Consider the following 14896-nt stretch of genomic DNA (forward strand, 5'->3'; position numbering starts at 1 on the left):
TCTTTCAAGTATGTCATATTGCACATTCCCCACTTTTCATTGTTCCACCATTGTCTTCAGTGCTTTCGGCTGCCTTGGCCCTGAACCCTGGAATCTCCTCCGTAAACCTCTCCACTTCTCTCTCACCCTTTAAGATGCTTTTTAAAAACCTACTTCTTTGACCACAGTTATTTTATTCATTCGTAGGACATGGGCATCGCTGGCTGACCAGCAGTTATTGCTCATTCCAGGTTGCCCGAGGGCAGTTTGAGAATCAACCACATTGCTGTGGGCCTCGAGTAACATGTAGGCCAGACCCACAGCACTGTGAACCAGATGGGATTTTGTGACAGTTGACAATGGTTTCATGGTCACCAGTAGTTCTGGATATTTTTTATTGAATTCAAATTCCACCATCTGCCGTGGCGGGATTCGAATCCTGGTCCACAGAACATTAGCTGAGATTCTGGATTAATAGTCTAACGATAATACCAGTAGGCCATCGCCTTCCTTTTGTCATCTGTCCTGATGACTCCTTATGCAGCTCTGTGTCAAATTTTGATTGATAATTCTGAAGCATGTTGGGATGTTTTGCTGTGTGAAAGGTGTTACAGAAATATAAGTTCTTGTTGCTACCCAAGTTGCAAGATGTAATTTGCTTTTAAAATTGTGGTTACAAATTATATTGATGCTTTAAATGGTTGGTCACCTGTTGCATTCATACCTTCTTTATTGTCTTTCCTCATTTTATATTAACTTTGAAATTGTATTTGCCTTTCTTTGGGATCTGTGTGCCTGATTTAGCTGCCCTGCACATCTGGTGCAGCTCTGAAGTAGTTATAAGGAGATGTACAAGAGCAGCCCAATGATAACTCTGTCAATGATTTTACTCTCCCTCCCTTTGGGTTTGAACTCGGTACGAAGCATCTACACAGCAATGCTGTAATTGGGAACTGAGCAACAAGGGAGATTGTGAATGCAAACTTATGTTGCTGGTGCTCAAATATGTTGCATCAACTTAGCATCAAACTCAGCAGGTTTTACTGAATTGCTACTTAGCAATGTTACATTGTACTGGCATGGCTTAAGTAATAATCTCATGCAGACATAAAGGTTGCAAGATAAACTGATTTAAATGGTATGTTCAGGTTAATTATAGTACTTTTTTTTAACAACGGAACATAAATGATGACTTGAGCTGTGAGCCATAATTTTTGCAGCTATGCCGTATTCTGTTGTTTTCTTTATGTATGGATGGCGACCGTGCCCTTTAAGAAAAAAAACTAAAACAGTCAGCACAATGCAGTTTAAAATGTCCATTTCTGATCAAATCTTAGCTGAATAGGTTTTTAAAACCTGTTCACGTCTAACAAGATATTTGAATTTGTCAACATATCCCTGAAGACTTGAAAGGATTTAATTTCAAATGTATCCTGGAAAGCTTTATTTAAGAATGTATATGTAAAAATGAAATAAGAATTACCTTATTCAAAACAAAGGGGAAGAAAAGCTGTACTTAGGTCTGACAGAAAACTTAAGATCATAAACTGTGAGGTTTAATAGCTAGCATGAGCAATTAGTCTTCGACTGAGGGACAAGTGTAGTTCCAATCAGTTGGAATTTCCAGGATTAATTTCATGAATGTAAAACTTTTTAAAATCATTTTTTAAATGGCAAGTATTATTTATCTAAGTCAACACTGAGTGTTCTAAGGGATTTCTTGTTGGTTCTGTTTTGCCTTTTTAAAATGAAATACCAAAGAAACGGTACATTTTCTGATATAATGAAACCATTATAAGGTAATTTAGAACATTTGGCAGCACATGTCTACCTTCTGCTGAGTAGCATAGAAACACCGTGAAAGTGACTGGCCTTATTGATTATGCTGGCCATAGAGACCCTCACCTCTACCACTTAAGTGGGCAGAAAACCCAAATTGACCAATAATAAAGTGTTGGAGGTTGTATTAGCTGGCTCCTGGGGACTGCTGTACCAGAAGGGGAATCTGTCAATTACGCTTGTTGGACGGACTCTAACTGTGCATGCTGAAACAAGTGCAGGGATTGGGGACACCAGTGCAACTGCATCAGTTAGTGCAGCGAAAGCACCTCAAAGTGAAACTGACAGCTGATAACATTGAAATAGCTTAATAAAGAGGTATATTTACATGTCCGTCTATTGGTAAGCAAGCCAATTATACGCACCGCTCACATTTGCCACTGAGTAGGTATTCCTATTGCTTAACACTGTTAGTAATCTATTACTGTACTGGGTGGGTCTGAGACATAGTTGGTAAAATACAATACTTCATTTTTGTCAGCAAACCACATTGCTTTGAATCAAAGTTAAAATTTGAGAACTCAAGTTTGAAATTAGTTGCAGGAAAATATAGACAATAGAACGTGAATCTCGAAATATAACAGAAATGGCTTTCTTTAAAATAAAAGTCTTGGAAATGTCAAGTATGCAAAATACTGTCCAGTTTTGGCGTCTTACAAGGAAACTTTGATATTTTGGAACAAATTGCTGCGAATGACATTAGGATCTTGTCGAATGTTGGTGGATAAATCTGTAAACGTAATTTAGTGCTCTGGATCTGATGACAGTTCTTTTAAATACCACTTTTTAAAGTTAAAGTAAAGTAACGTTTATTTATTAGTCACAAGTAAGGCTTACATTAACACTGCAATGAAATTACTGTGAAATTCCCCCTTTTTTCCGGGATATTAGTTTTGTGGGTTCTTGTAGTTTGCCTTTTGGCATCTTGAGTGATCACATGGGAATTCAATGCCTTGTGGAAGCCTTATGAGCACAAGTGAGTAAGTCGCATGCTACTCTTGTAAGAATTCTATATAAAGAACCCGTGAATGACTCCCTTGATGGCTCAATAGGTAATTACCTAATGTGTAATATGGTACCGATCCATAAGAACCAAAAAGATTGTATTTTTAATTCTTCAGTATTATTTTGCAACCATGAAAGCCTCTCCAAATCTGTGTCCTGTGATAGCTATGTAAAAAATAAGTTTGTGCAGTCTTTAAATAGCTTTGAGAAGACATATGCCATAGCACAAAACTCATGTTAATATGACAATCTTGTTCAGAGAGATCTCAAGGTAATGCTGGTATTAAGAAATGAAAGAGTTTACTTTGGAGGTTAGGGGTGAGTCACATTGTTTGGGCAGAGTAAAGGGACCTTTGCTTTGTCACTAACTCTGCTAAAAGTAATCCAGGAGTGATTTAGTTAAGCTGGTTTCTTACGTTCTGACAAGCATCAAACACAACAAAGAAAGCAATTAATAAATGGTTAATAACATGCTTAATATTGCATATGCATACCCAATTCCGCTTCCCAATTGCCACACTAATTATTAGAAATATACTTATTTATACCTGCCCACTATTTTCAGTTTTCTTTATGTCATTATCACAAGCCTAAAGATCAAACAAGTTATTTAAAATAATAGCGCATATTGAGAAAGTAATCGATTGAGGGGCCCCCTTCAGTTTGCAATGTGGTGATATTGTAATTGCAGCACAAGAAAATCACCCCGTAAAAATAAAGAAAAGGTTCTGTGCAAATCCAAAATACTTTTTAACCAATTTTACAACCAACAATAGGCTTGTATCTATTCCACAAAATTAGAGGGAAACTCAAGACTAACAATTGCCCCTTCAGCAGTAACAGAAAAATATATCTTGTGAGAATTAATTAAAAGAATAGTAAGTTTAGATCCATTGGACTAACGACTTGACATTGATATTCATAATTTTCTATGATTCTCATAATTAATAATCTCAACAATGACCCACCAGCACTCATTCAACGATGAACATGCAGGCATACTCTATTTTCATTGCCACTCATGCATCTTTTGTGGTAAACCTAATCATAATGCATTGTGGATTCAGATGTTTTCAGTCTGCCTGGCATACCAGATTCACAATCAGTACCTCTGCCACACACTCACAACTGTTCATCTTGGTATTAAGGGTTTCTTCCATTTTATTTTCCATTTGCACATACTTATGGACAATGTTTGCCAATGCAATTCTCAAGACTTCCCTCTTGTATGATAATGGTTGCCAGGATGAGACTTCAAAGCTCCCAGTCAGACCATCTTTCATGAGGGTAACATTTGATTCCCAAGTAATAGTTAACATTTTCAGTGGTGTCAATAATATGTTAGCAATGGTACCTCAGAAGGTTAATTAAACTACACTGCATTGAATGGAAATCCACAAGTATATACTTAGAATTGACAGTGGTGGGACCAGAAGATCCTGCCGTGGACGAACAGCACACCACCTCCTGCTATGGCGCAGGGAGGTTAGAAAATCCACCCCATCAAATCATATTGCTTAGAAGCAACTGAAGCAGTCCATATTCAAACACAGCAAGACCTGGACAATATCCTGGCCTGGGCTGACAAGTGGCAATTAGCATTTACACCACACAAGTGCCAGGCATTGACCATCTCCAACAAGAGAGAATCTAACCATCGGCCTTTGACATTCAATGGCATTGCTATCGCTGAATTCCACCCCCCGCCCCCCCCCCCGCCACTATCAACATCCTGGGGGTTACCATTGACCAGAAACTGAACTGGACTTGCTGTATAAATACTGTGGCTACAAGAATATGTCAGAGGTTAGGAATCTGGCATAACTCTGAATAACTCACCTCCTGACTCCCCAAAGCCTGGTCACAATCTGCAAGGCACAAGTCAGGAGTGTAATGGAATAGTCTGGATGAGTGCAGCGCCAACAACACTCAAGTAGCTTGCCACCATCCAGGCCAAAGCAGCTCGCTCGATTGCTACCCCTTCCACAAATATTCACTCCCTTCACCACTGATAAACAGTAACAGCAGTATGTACCATCTATAAGATGCACTTCAGGAACTCAGCAAGGTCCCTGAGGCATTATCTTCCAAACCCACCACCATTACCATCTAAAAAGACAAGAGAAGCAGATGCCTGGGAACACCGTCACCTGGAAGTCCCCCATCCAAATCAATCACCATCCTGACTTGGAAATATATCACTGTTCCTTCATTGTTGCTCAGTCAAAATCCTGGGACTCACTTCCACAAGTGTACCTACACAACAGGGACTGTAGCAGTTCAAGAAGGCAGCTCACTACCACATTCTCACGGGTAATTATGGATGGGTAATAAATGCCTGCCTATCCAGCAAAGCCCGCATCCCATTTATGAATAAAAGGAGGCCGTACAGCCCATCATGCCTGTGCTGGCTCTTTGCGGGAACTATCAATTATCCCCCTGTTATATAAAATTATATTTCCTGTTACTTCCTCTTTTTTCCAAATTGCATTGAAAACTGCATTGTATCTGTGGGAAATATGAATCTAAGTGGAAGAACAGGATCTATAACAAAGAGAATACCAAGTCTGACTCAATATTTTACCAAAAAATGTCGAGACTGCAACTGCGCCTAATTGAAGGAAATACTTGAGAACATTTCTGCTTCTTAAATTAAGAAGATCATATGATAAAGTAAATGCTGAGAACTTTTTAAAAAGTACATAACTTTGCTCAAAGTGATGTGTGTTACGCAAAAGGATTTATCCAACTGGCTCACAATCATTGACAAATTGATTTTAACCTGTGGACATGTACTCTAAATCAAATAATTAAAAATTCATGCCAACTTTACTTAAAGATAAATACAACATTCTCACTTTTCCGTCAGGCCCACTCTGTTGAAATTTTGCCAACCTACTGAGTTGCTGCGATGTATCCTTTGCCATTGGTTGTCTGATTCTGTTTTCCCCACAGTAGAAGTTAAGGGCAGAAGTAATGAATTAACCATTGCATCTATCTATCTTTTATGACTGTGAAAGTAAGCAGAACTGGCAAAAGAAGGATTCGATTTCTTTTAAGTCAAAATTTTTGAAGGAGTTTGCTGAAAAAGTTTTTTTTAAGTTCCACAGTACCATTTTTATATTCCATTTTGTTTAATTCTTTCTCAGTGCAAGCATTTTAATTGTTTCTTGTAGTTTCGTCCATGAAATCCAAGTATTATGCTCACTGCTGTATTGCTTTTAGGTGACGTGACTAATTTGCACTTGCATTCATATTTTATTTCATAGAATCATAGAATCATAGAAACCCTACAGTACAGAAAGAGGCCATTCGGCCCATCGAGTCTGCACCGACCACAATCCCACCCAGGCCCTACCCCCATATCCCTACATATTTACCCACTAATCCCTCTAACCTACGCATCTCAGGACACTAAGGGCAATTTTTAGCATGACCAATCAACCTAACCTGCACATCTTTGGACTGTGGGAGGAAACCGGAGCACCCGGAGGGAACCCACGCAGACACGAGGAGAATGTGCAAACTCCACACAGACAGTGACCCAAGCCGGGAATCGAAGCCAGGTCCTTGGCGCTGTGAAGCAGCTGTGCTTCTTTTACTTTTTAATCTGGCTTTTTTTTAACTGTTTTTGCATTTTTGGCATATTTTTCTTTATGCTGTTTTGGCACCCCGAGGACAGAGCTAACATGAGCAGACAGAACTGAAGTGAATCCCAGTAGGGATACAATGCACCTTAATACCAACTTCATTGCCCTGATATTATCATCTCAACTTCCTACAGTAACAATACCTGTGCTCTGTTGAGGAGAGCTCCCACCAGGTGTTGAGTAAAGTGCATCTTTTGGCCGGGACTAATTCTTACCCGCTATTAGGTTGGCACTTCACAACCCCATTTTGCTCGATCACCAACAACATCTCGGCTCAGCTTGAACCCAAGTCCAATAAGTGAATGATGATGTTCAGATTGTTAAACAAGTCTTTACGAAATAAGATTTGAATGGCTGCATATGGCTTCCAGTAGTCTGCAGCACTGAATATTCAAATTCAGAGTTGGATGTGGAGTTCACTAGAATGATGGGCAGCCATTGCTATGCCACTGTGTTTGAAGAACTCAGAGATACACAACAAATGATAATGAGAAAAGATCCTGACCAGTATTTATTTCCCATGGCAACATAAATGGTAACACAATGTTGGATATAAGCTGTAACTCTCACTTGGTTATTGACCCCTTTCTGGTTCTTTTGAGACCAGTTAGCACGCTTCCTTATCTTTCTTTTACTTGTGTTAGTTCGCCAGGGTACAACACCAAAAACCATCACCCATTACACAATAGCTGCTGCTGTGATTGCAGGTTGATGTGCCTTGGTGAAGCTTCCCTGTATCTCAGAGACCCTTTACTTTGATGCATCATTACAGAATTGCTGGACAGGGCGAGAAGTAATGCTGGCACCACTAAACTATCATTTCCTAACAACCACCATCACTCACAATCATCAGAGTCTTTGCTCAATGATCAACATTTACAAAAATAAATCCTCCAAGAGTATTCTTGAACATTTTCTGTTCATTATCCAATGAGTGTTCCAAGATGTCAAGAAAGAGCTTAAGTTAAAGAACCGTGCGTTTAATAGTACTCCCATCATTATCAATCATCCCAGGACCCTTTGGAGGTTTCTATGACACTGTCATTTGTATCTTCCCTCTGATAAAAGTAAGGTTTGCATAACGACTTGGCCCACATTTTGTAGGATAGTATGTGAAGATGAATCAAATGTTAGTTGGATAAGGTATTACTCTTTCAGTGAAGATGTAACTGGTAACATGTAATGAAGAAAATGTACAAAGTTTGCTGACAGCAAGTTTACATTCTTTGCTACAGGAATGAATATTTGGACAGTTTTGAACCTGTCAGGCGGACTGAATATTCAACCTACTCTTAGCGATCTATTGATTTAAAGAGTTGCTGGTGCTCATTCTTCATGCATTGTCCATCTCCCAGCCTGAGGTAAGTTCCATTTATTGCTAATATTTGTTTGCCATTTTCAAGCCAAACTATCTGGTAGATGCAAGAGAAGAAAGGCATGTGTTTAAATAATGGCCTGGCTTCCACCATTCATCACAGAGATCTTCTAGGTATTTAAACAGGTTGCCCAGAGATATTCGCAAGTTTGCCAGTGAGATTACTAGTAATATGGCATTTGATCCAGTGTGGCATCCTCTCCTGGGGATCTGTTAACGGGGAAAGCAGCAGGGAGGATGTTCACTCAATCAGCCTGAAGAACTCTCACTGAATTGCACAGACAAACAGAAAGTAAAGCAAAAACAGAAAATATCAATTACATTTAAAACATTATATATGAAGCAACTTAAAGATTGAGACACACACATAAGATTAAGTGAAAAACATAAAGGGCGCGATCTTACCTGCTGTTCATGCCACAATCCCGCTGCAGCGAGGTCGGAGAATTTGGCAGCCAGTCAAATCTCCATTCACCGCAGCGGGATGGAAAATTCCCACCAGCGTGAACGGCCGTAACATTCCAGCCCAAAAAGAAAAACACAAACTAATAAAAAGTATTTATTTTTTTTAAATGCAGTGTTAATTTTCTTCTGAGACTCCACACTTGTAATTTTTTTTTCTGGGCCGGAGAGGCTGTTCATGTGTAATTATCACTTACTTTACAATTAAAAATTCAGTTAGACTCGACTGCACCGATCCTAACTTTTTTCCTCTGCTTTTCGTGCAAGACTAGTTGGTGCCAATTCTGAGTTTATAACATTGCAATGACTTCTGTGTAAATTCTATTGGTGAAGACTGTGACAGCGAAGCCTGTGGAGGGCGCCAGAAGTTGCTGTCAGTTTTACCCTAAAAGCCTGACAACCTCACTATTATTATTAGTACAACAAAATTTGGGCCGTTGTGTTATCGCATTTCCCAGAAATGTCCTGAAACAATTAGCAGGCAATGAATTATTTTAACGTACTATCGCTATTGTTATGTGCATTGCCAATATCCAAATTTTAACAATTAATTGACTTTAAAATTGCTGCCATCATACTTGAAGGACCATCTGCTTGGCCAAGAAATGGTTAACTAAACATCCTTTGTGATCATTTTAAAATGGCACAAATAAAAATGTTAAATCTCATTTGCATTAAAAATGCTCATCACTTACTTTGAAATGGAAATGTTTCATTTTAATAATGACAATTTTTTATATTCATAATTAATGCCATTCTCCAGGGTATCGGCTGATCTTTTTATTATTAATTAATAGCTCCTCAATTACTCATAGATTTATTGAGAGAGAAAAAATAATTCATCACAGTTTGAGATAATTGTCTAAAATTGACCCAAAGTTCAATATATTATTCCTTTTGCATCATCTAATGTCTTCTGTTTGTGAAAGTGATTACTGCCTGGCGGTTGCAAGTTAACAAGTATATTAAGGACAGACAGGTACTAGTAAAGAAATGTACATGTTGATGTGAGCTTCTCTCATACTTCATCATTCATAATGATATTTTAAGGTCAGCAAAATTTATTTCCTAGAAGATCACCTTCTGTGTGTGCACTCAGCTTAAGAAATTTACAACAAAGAAAAATAAAAATATTTGCATGCTTGAGCATTCTCATACCTTATAACAGCAGCTACAAAGAAATACATTCTTCAACAAAAGATATGAGGTTGCTGTCGCCAATTTAAGCAGATGGAAAGCTTTAATCTATTTGCATGCCATTCCTCTGCTTGCTATTTCATTGGAGGTATAGGTTAGCACCTCTGATAAAACAGCATCGTACTCAAAGGCCAGCCTTTGTCTGCCAGCACCAAGAAATAGTTAACAGATGCTTTTGTCTGCAAAAAAAAATCAACAGTAATTTTGAGGATGTGTATACATGCGGAGGAATATAATCACTGGAGGGTAAAATCAGCACTCCCTGCAAGGCCTACCACTCAAAGGGAGGATTGTAGCCTTGCCTTTGACAGGTCCCTTCTTTTGAGTGCCGATCTCCACTTGCAACACCGGATTGCAGCACTTGCTGCTACATTTCATAAAATCAACCACAAACACTTGCAACTAATAGGATTCCTCACAAAGAAATTGTAGCCGGATGACAGAATTATTCTGTTGAAATGTAGTTTGCGCAGGATGAAGTATTTAGAATATGCACAGATCTGTAATTCGTAAACTAATTTAGATTCATCCTTAATGGTTTGGCAAAAACAATTTAATTTTGCCATTGCCTCTGGGGTTATTTTATATTTTTTTGTTACATTAAACACAAATTAAATACAGTGCAGGTGATTCTTTTTTTTATCAGATATTGTTTTCCAGCAGATATTATGGTATAGAGATGTTAGAATTCTAAACCTATCAAAATATTTGTATTCTTCTATAATATCAGTAACGATTGTGTGGCATGATGTGAAAAACCTATGTGAAATTTTAACTACTTTCATACTCTGTGCAATATAAGAACACAAATCTGCCTTGCATAATAGTTCTTAGTGTTAATAGGATCCAAGTTGGTTGGGGACAACAAAAGCAAGTTATGGAACTTTTCTTTATTAAGAGAGTTTATTGACTTGTTTAGTCTCAAAGCTTTCCTCCCACTCTCTCCAGTGTCCTGACTATCCCCTATTTATATGTCCTCAAAGACAATTAATACCCATCACCCCTTTCTCTTAACCTTAACAGTGTAATTGACATGACATTAACAAACCTTAGCAATGTAATTGACATGACATTAACAAACCTTAACAAAGTAATTGACAAGACATTAACATTGAGTCCATTACGAGGATAAACTTGCTTATTTCCTGAATGTTTTTCAGAAGTAAATTGGCATTGGTTAAGTAAGGTTAGATAGATTTGATTTTAATTTGACTTGATTTGATTCATTATTGTCACATATATTGGTATACAGTGAAAAGTATTGCTTCTTGCGCGCTATACCGTTCATATAGTACATAGGGGAGAAGGAAAGGAGAGGGTGTAGAATGTAGTGTTACAGTCATAACTAGGGTGTAGAGAAAGATCAGCTTAATTCAAAAGTCTGATGGCAGCAGGGAAGAAACTGTTCTTGAGTCGGTTGGTACGTGACCTCAGACTTTTGTATCTTTTCCCAACTGAAGAAGGCAGAAGAGAGTATGTCTGGGGTGCGTGGGGTCCTTGATTATGCCGGCTGCTTTTCCAAGGCAGCGGGATGTGTAGATGGAGTCAATGGATGGGAGGCTGGTTTGCGTGGTGGACTGGGCTACGTTCACAACCCTTTGTAGTCTCTTACAGTCTTGGTCAGAGCAGGACCCATACCAAGCTGTGATACATCTGGAACGGATGCTTTCTATGGTGCCTCTGTAACAATTGGTGAGGGTCAAATGTGTGGCTCAGAGACTGATGTGGGAGAACTGGGTTTTGATTGATGGGGCACTGACACTAATACTGGGAAAAGTACTATCGGGTTGGGCTTCACCTGAACCACGCTGGGACCAGTGTTCCAGCAAGTCAGATTATTAGGGCAGCAGAGAGGGTTTCAAACAAAATAATGAGGGGAAGGGATCATGTGAGAGGTGATGTGGCAAATCAAAGAGTAACAATTAAGTACTTGAGCAGAATACCAATTTAGGTAAAGATAGTCAGAGTTTGGCAGGGAGGGACAGAGAGTACAGCCTTGAGAGAGCACCAACAGATAAGGACATAGATTGCAAAAATGGTAAAAAGACAAAGTTAAATTTTCTGTATATAAATGCCTGTAGCATTTAAAACAAAATTGATGAATTATTAGTACAGATAAGAGTAAATGCATATGACCCAATAGCCATCACAGGGACATGATTGCAGGGTGATAAAGGCTGGGACCTGAATATTGAAGGGCATTTGACAAAAAGATAGGAAACTAGGAAAAGGTGTTCGGGTAGCTCTGCTAATTAAGGATGTCATTGGTACAGTAGTGAGAGTTTACCTTACCTTGAATGAGCAAGAGGCGGAATCAGATTGTGTAGAGTTAGGAAATAGGAAATATAAGAGGTCACTTTTGGGAATAATTTATTGGTCCCTAATAGTAATTAAACTGTAGGACAGAGTATACAGAAATAAATAAATGGGGTGTGTAAGAAAGGTACCACAATCATCATGGGTGACTTTAATCGACATATGGATCGGACAAATAAGATTGGCAAAGGTAGCCTGGAAAATGAGTTCATAGAATGTATGTGGGATAATTCCACAACAAGTTCTGGAACCAACCATAGAGCAGGCTATTCTGGATCTGATATTGAGCAATTAACCAGGACTGATCAATAAGCTCATGGTAAAGAAACTTTGAGGTGTTAGTGATCGTAATATAATAGAATTTCATTTTCAATTTGAAGGGGAGAAGTATGGTTCTAAAACTAGTGTTTTGAACCTGAATAAATATATGAAAGCTGAGCTAGCTACAATGAATTAGGAACTAGGTCAAAAGAAAAGGTAGGTCACGAGAGATGTGATGGCTGACCTTTGAGGAGATATTCAGTAATCTGAGCAAAGATTAATGACAATAGGAATAAAAGACTCGATGAAAAGGATGCATCATCCATTGCTAAATGAGGAATTTAAGGATAGTATTAAATTGAAAGAAGTACTGTAAAAATCTCCAAAGGTTGGTGATGGGTGAGAAGTTTGTTTAGAGTTTAAGAACCAGCAAAGAATGATTGTAAAAAGAATAAAGAAGGAGAAAGTTGAGGAAAGGTTAGTTAGTAATATTTAAAAAAAGATAGTAAGAGTTTCTACAAATATTTTAATAAGAAAAGAATAAGTTAAGCGAGAGTTGATCATCTAAATATTGAGATTGGGGTTTTGGTAATGGGAAACATGAACATGGCAAAGGTATTGAACAGGTATTTTGTTTCTGTCTTCACTGTAGAAGATTTAGAAAACTTCCCAAAGATACCGAAAATTAAAAGGGAGAGAGGAACATCGAACAATCATTATCACTCAGGAAATGATGCCTGAAAAACAATTAGACTGAAATCTGACAGGTTCCCAGGACCAGATGGCCTGCATCCTAGGGTATTAAAATAAATGGTAGCTTGGTAATGGTTACATTTGTTTTTATCTTCCAAAATCCCTTAGATTCTGGAAGGGTCGCAGTAGATTGAAAAATGTAACACCTTTATTCAAGAAACGATTGAGGCAAAAAGCAGAAAACTATAGGCCAGTTCACCGAAGATCTTGGGAAATTGTTAGAACCAATTATTCAGGAGGTTATAGCAGATACTTCAAAAATCATCATCTGATTAGGAAGGGTTTTGTGAAAAGGAAATCATGTTTCACTAATTTATTCAAATATTTTGTGGAAAGAATAATGAATGTAGATAACTTTAAACCTGTAGACGTTTTGTACTTGGACTTCCAGAAGGTACTTGATAAGATGCCACATCAAAGGTTTCTACATAAGATAAGGGAACGGGGTTTGGGGGTAACATATTAGCATGGATAAAGGATTAGTTAACTAACAGGAAGGAGAGAGTAAAGATAAATGGGTCTTTTTCGGGTTGGCAAGCTGTAACCAGTGAAGTGTCACATGGGTCAGTGCTGGGGCCTCAACTATTTACAATTAACATCAATGATTTGGTTGAAAGCTCCAAATGTATGTGAGCTAAATTTGCCGATAACATCAAAAAAGTTAGAAAAGCAAATTGTTAAGAAGAGGTAGAGAGTCTGAAAAGGGATATAGATGGCTAAGTGAGTGGGAACATTTGACAGATGGCGTATTAATTGGGAAAATGTGAACTTGTCCACTTTGGCAGGATGAAAAGAAAAGCAGTCTGTTATTTAAATGGAGAGAGATCGCAGAACTCTGAGGTACAGAGGGATCTGGGTGTCCTAGTGCATGAATCATAAAAAGTTAGTTTGCAGGTACAGCAAGAGATTAGGAAGGCAAATGGAATGTTGACATTTATTGCAAGGGGAATGGAATATAAAAGTTGGGAAGTTTTACTGCAACTGTACAAGGTCTTGGTGAGACCACATCTGTAATATTACAGTTTACGTCTCCTTATTTGAAAAAAATATATAACTGTGTTAGAAGCAGCACAGAGAAGGTTCACTTGACAGATTCCTGGGATTAAGGGCTTATCCTTTGAAGAAAGGTTGAAAAGGTTGGACGTACACCCACTGGGTGGGATTTTCTGGCCACACCCACCCCAGGACTGAAAATTCCCACCCGAGGTCAACAGACTTTTAACTTGTCCGTCGAATTTTCTTTCGTGCCCATGACAATTCCTGCAGTGGGTGGGACTGGAAGATTTCCACCACTGCAGTTTAGAAGAATGAGGAGTGATCTTATTGAAACACATAAGGCCAGACTAGTACTAGGGGACACAGTTTGAGAATAAGAGGTCTCCATTTTAAGACTGAGACAAGGAGAATGTTATTTCTCTCACACAGTTGTAAGTACGTGGAGTTCTCTTCCCTAGAAAGCAGTAGCAGTTCAGTCATTGACTTTATTCTAGGCAGAGCAAAGCAGTTTTTGATCGATCAGGGAGTCAAGGGTTATGGGGGGCTACAGCAAAGTGGACTTGAGACCATGATCAGATCAGCCATGATTGTATTGATTGCCAGAGTGGGCGCAAAGGACAGAATGGCCTCCTCCTGTTCCTATGCTCCCATGTTTCAAAGTGCAACTTCTCTTTCTGCATTTTTGCTCATTTTATTGTTTGCCCACACAAAAAGTGTCATTAAATCTGAGCAACTAATCCTTTTTAGGATTCAAATTTGCCTTTTAGAATTGTAGCATTTTATGTCTTGTGTCATATCAGATTTCAAGTTTTTGAGAGACTTTCCAAACAAATCAAAGAAGCACATAAGTCCACATAATTTTAACAGAAAAACACAGGATTATATTGTATGTTATGAGTTCTCCAATAACTGAAGTCTGATTGCGATTAAGAGATGTATATGAACTGTTACTGCTGAAGTAGAGAAAAAGATTGCCCTTATAAGAAGTTCTCTGGTGACTTTTGTTTGGAGTTTTAATTATTTCATTTGGAATGATTAATGCTCCAAAATGAACAGCCATTCT

Source organism: Mustelus asterias, chromosome 4 (genome assembly GCF_964213995.1).
Source record: "Mustelus asterias chromosome 4, sMusAst1.hap1.1, whole genome shotgun sequence".
Classification (NCBI taxonomy): Eukaryota; Metazoa; Chordata; class Chondrichthyes; order Carcharhiniformes; family Triakidae; genus Mustelus; species Mustelus asterias.